The sequence below is a fragment of the Neoarius graeffei genome, chromosome 10, assembly GCF_027579695.1.
Source record: "Neoarius graeffei isolate fNeoGra1 chromosome 10, fNeoGra1.pri, whole genome shotgun sequence".
In the NCBI taxonomy this organism is placed as follows: Eukaryota; Metazoa; Chordata; class Actinopteri; order Siluriformes; family Ariidae; genus Neoarius; species Neoarius graeffei.
The window spans coordinates 64,318,976-64,323,975 of NC_083578.1; the positions used below are offsets into that span (position 1 = coordinate 64,318,976).

The 5,000-nt window shown below is 38.6% G+C and overlaps 1 protein-coding gene across 1 annotated transcript in view; it reads left to right on the forward strand.

Moving 5' to 3' along the window:
* Positions 1 to 1,317, forward strand: part of rnf11b (ring finger protein 11b) — a 49,158-nt gene extending 47,841 nt beyond the window's left edge. Inside the window, exon 3 of the mRNA XM_060932113.1 lies at positions 1 to 1,317. This exon is cut by the window's left edge and continues 2,479 nt beyond it. The gene's annotated coding sequence lies outside the window, so the exon portion shown is untranslated.
* The last annotated feature ends 3,683 nt before the right edge of the window (positions 1,318 to 5,000 follow it).

The window sequence follows — 5,000 nt, forward strand, 5'->3', positions numbered from 1 at the left end:
TCACACGTCAGTTGTAAGATGTTAGTTTCTTTTGGTCACCTGATGGACCAAACTACTAGATGTTTGTGCTAGGGCTGTGAATTCTGTACGATCAATCCAATATTGCGGTCTGTCACTGTCCAGTTACTTATGAGCTGCATGTCAAGAGCTCTCTTTTGATTTTATTATGATCTTGCCTTGGAATACAGTAAAGACTCTGAAGCACGACCCAAGTGCTGTTCAATTAGCTTAGCATTTTTTGTTTGTTTGTTTTTTTCTTTTGAGTGTATAATTTTCTTTTAATTATGCTACAGCTTGTCTACTACCAGAACCAAATAATTTATTTAAATGTAATAGCAGTGGGGTACTTAAGCTGTGGGGAAGGGCCGTAGACCTGTTTTTGCTATGAGCATTAATAATCATTCAAGAATGAGTTGTGATTTACTAGGTATCATTTTAAAACTATTGGGTAATAGTGTATGAAGTTTGTTGTTTGTTAGTCAGCGATTACTAGGTGCAATAATACATTCTGGCGTGCATTAAAAATAAACTCCTGGCCCATTTTTATGTAATCCACACCCTGTAATTCATAACTGCTCAAATCTACGTACTGACTCATCACATCTCAGAAAAAGGAAATGAGCGCAGTTACCACATGGTGTGTTGTTTTTCTTTTGTGTGCTTCTGAGTTCATGTTAAATCATATCCATTATAAATTTGCTGTTGTTATTGTACATATAGATTATTTTATGACTAATTTTTATTTTACTCATATGTTCGACATTAGAACTTCACTAAGCATTACCACAAAGAGTGCAAATCTATATTACTTTTCAAAAGAACTGATACTGGGCTCAAAGTGAGTTTGACCCATCACCATGGCTCTGGTTCAGCCAGCAGCAGAAAGCAGTACTTCCTTTGGACTTTATACTGTCTCCATTTGTCCTTTTCCTGTTGAAAAAAAATTAATAAAGAGGTACAAATGTGACATGAAAACTGAGTGCTATGGACATGCAAATTCAATTTTCCTTTTTATATGAAATGTCCCTCGCTATTGTCATTTGTTCAGATATAAACCCTTCCCTCTTTTCTCCTAGATTTGTTGGTAAAGCACAAAAAAAACCATAATGTATTATTTTTAACCTTGGTGTCTTCAAGGTTATAAAGATGGTCATTGTCATGCCTGAAGGAAGTGGAACCTGGTTTTGTGTTTTGTGTTTCTCTGCTCGTGAGATAGGGATGTTCTTTGTCCTGATACCAAGCGCCATCCCTAAATTTCCAAACATGTAAACAAAAACGAAACGCTGATGTGGCTGCTATTAAAGTGTAGTTTTTCTATTTTTGTCCTTTTCTTGAACAAAGTGTTCGTGTTCTCGTTCCTGATTCACGGCCAGCTACGTAAATGTCGACTCGAGAGGTTCTGTAAACCTACTGTATGCTGTTTCTATGTGTCTAGGAAATAATCTCTCCTTGAGTGTCCTTATATTGTAGTCATTGACCTAACCACATTCCTGTCAGCCTATTCATCCTGACTTAAAGTAACAGGTTTGTTCAGCTGGTCACTTATGCAAAATGAAGTCTTTTTTTTTTTTCTACCAAGTTTTGTTTTGTTTCTCCACACAGCATGGAACATGTTGCCTTAGACCAGTTGAGCAATGTGTTTTTTTCCTGGAGCTCTGCGATTGGCATCAGGAGGGCAAAGGAACAAAAGTGAGACCAACAACAGTGCCACACAGACCTCGCCTTGCTTTCACAATGCGCATGGACATCACTACCACTGCTGTTTTTTCTACAGAGATCTCAGTAAAAATACATGTGGGTGTGTTAACTGGGTGATCCCTGTTTATGAATATGTATTATTTAGCATTTTGTATGCATTGCAAGCAAATTATACATTTTAAGAAGACAATAATGTTAATCTATAGATGACAGCTTTTTGTTATTAGTTTGAGCTAAGTAGTCAAGACGAATGCTTATTTTTATTAGATTAATATTAGTTATGTGCATTTCCTTGCACATAACTAAATGTCTCTTCCTTCCAGTGTTGGTCAGTTTTTGTTATGATTTAAACCCATGATTTCATTCTTGACTCCAACTTTAGTAGCGTTTATCATCCACTAGGTGGAGATGGGTGTGCTTTTATACTTCTTTTTTTTCTGCTGAGATGTTTTTGATGTTTAGATCCTTTTCCTGCCTTTCTTCTTCCTCCAGTCCATTTGTTTTGAGAGTACAGCTGCAAAGGACTCATATTTTTAATTTGCATAGTTATTTTTAAGAAAAATCTTTGGTAGTAGTCTGAACTATGAGCTAACTGCCATGTTATTAGACTGCCTGTTTCACTTAGGCCTCCCTTCCTGGATCAGAGCCATCAGATTTAATCCTTTTGGCCAGCAGAAATAACACCAAACATTAATGTTGTCATATCTGTGACGCTGAACAGTTATGGTGGAAGAGAACCTTATTCTGTCGTGGGGGGGCTTTTCTTGCCATAATGACCTTATCATAGGGCAATAGAATAAAATGATGACTCAGCCTAGATTTAGGCTAATATCAGTCTTAGCCAAACCACAATTTTTCCTCCATACTGCATTACATAGCAACCATTCACCCGAATATCTCTTTGCAGTCGTACTATTCATCTGGATTTACTCATTCAGCCTCAAAAGCATCAAATCATGCTCAAAGATTTGATGCTCAAAAGCACCAAATCATGTCTTCATGGAGCTCGCTTTGTATAGAGGGCCATTATCATGCTGGAATAGTTTTTGGGCCCCTTAGTTCCAGTGAAGGGAAATTCAAAGACATCCTATAAAATTGTCCTACCAAATTTGTGGCAACATTTTGGGGAAGTCATTCAAATGGGTGTGATGATCAAGTGTCCACATATTTTTGGCCATATAGCAGATCTAGCTATCAGATAATGTATTTTGGTCCCCCCCCCCCTTCTTAGTTGTGTTAATTTCTCATCTCAGGTTTTATACATACAGTTAGGTCCATAAATATTTGGACAGAGGCAACATTTTTCTAATTTTGGTTCTGTACACTACCACAATGAACTGTGAACAAAATTTAGATGCAGTTGAAGTTCAGACTTTCAGCTTTAATTCAGTGGGTTGAACAAAATGATTGCATAAAAATGTGAGGAACTAAAGCATTTTTTAAACACAATCCCTTCATTTCAGGGGCTCAAAAGTAATTGGACAAATTAAATAATTGTAAATAAAATGTTCATTTCTAATACTTGGTTGAAAACCCTTTGTTGGCAATGACTGCCTGAAGTCTTGAACTCATGGACATCACCAGATGCTGCGTTTCCTCCTTTTTAATGCTCTGCCAGGCCTTTACTGCAGCGGTTTTCAGTTGCTGTTTGTTTGTGGGCCTTTCTGTCTGAAGTTTAGTCTTTAACAAGTGAAATGCATGCTCAATTGGGTTGAGATCAGGTTACTGACTTGGCCATTCAAGAATATTCCTCGTCTTTGCTTTAATAAACTCCTGGGTTGCTTTGGCTTTATGTTTTGGGTCATTGTCCATCTGTATTATGAAACGCCGACCAATCAGTTTGGCTGGATTTGAGCACACAGTATGTCTCTGAATACCTCAGAATTCATCCGGCTGCTTCTGTCCTGTGTCACATCATCAATAAACACTAGTGACCCAGTGCCACTGGCAGCCATGCATGTCCAAGCCATCACACTGCCTCCGCCGTGTTTTACAGATGATGTGGTATGCTTTGGATCATGAGCTGTACCACGCCTTCACCATACTTTTTTCTTTCCATCATTCTGGTAGAGGTTGATCTTGGTTTCATCTGTCCAAAGAATGTTCTTCCAGAACTGTGCTGACTTTTTTAGATGTTTTTAGCAAAGTCCAATCTAGCCTTTTTATTCTTGAGGCTTATGAGTGGCTTGCACCATGCAGTGAACCCTCTGTATTTACTTTCATACAGTCTTCTCTTTATGGTAGATTTGGATATTGATACGCCTACCTCTTGGAGAGTGTTGTTCACTTGGTTGGCTGTTGTGAAGGGGTTTCTCTTCACCATGGAAATTATTCTGCGATCGTCCACCACTGTTGTCTTCTGTGGGCGTCCAGGTCTTTTTGCATTGATGAGTTCACCAGTGCTTTCTTTCTTTCTCAGGATGTACCAAACTGTAGATTTTGCCACTCCTAATATTGTAGCAATTTCTCAGATGGGTTTTTTCTGTTTTCGCAGCTTAAGGATGGCTTGTTTCACCTGCATGGAGAGCTCCTTTGACCGCATGTTTTCTTCACAGCGAAATCTTCCAAATGCAAGCACCACACCTCAAATCAACTCCAGGCCTTTTATCTGCTTAATTGAGAATGACATAATGAAGGAATTGCCCACACCTGCCCATGAAATAGCCTTTGAGTCAATTGTCCAATTACTTATGGTCCCTTTAAAAACAGGGTGGCATATGTTAAGGAGCTGAAACTCCTAAATCCTTCATCCAGTTTTAATGTGGATACCCTCAAATGAAAGCTGAAAGTCTGGACTTTATGTCCATGTCCATTATATAACTATAACTTGAATATGTTTCAGTAAACAGGTAAAAAAAAAAACAAAATTTGTGTCAGTGTCCAAATATATATGGACCTAATTGTATATATATTATTATATACACACACATGCACACCCCAATTTCAAAAACATTGGGACGCTGTGTAAACTTGAAATAAACACAGAATGCAATAATTTGTAAATTACGGAAACCCTATATTTCATTGAAAATAGTACAAAGATGGGGCGGCACGGTGGTGTAGTGGTGAGCACTGTCACTTCACAGCAAGAAGGTTCTGGATTCGAGCCCAGTGGGCGACAGAGGCCTTTCTGTGTGGAGTTTGCATGTTTTCCCTGTGTCTGCATGGGTTTCCTCCGGGTGCTCCGGTTTCCCCCACAGTCCAAAAACGTGCAGGTGAGGCTAACTGGTGGTTCTAAATTGACCGTAGGTGTGAATGTGAGTGTGAATGGTTGTCTGTGTCTATGTATCAGCCCTGTGATG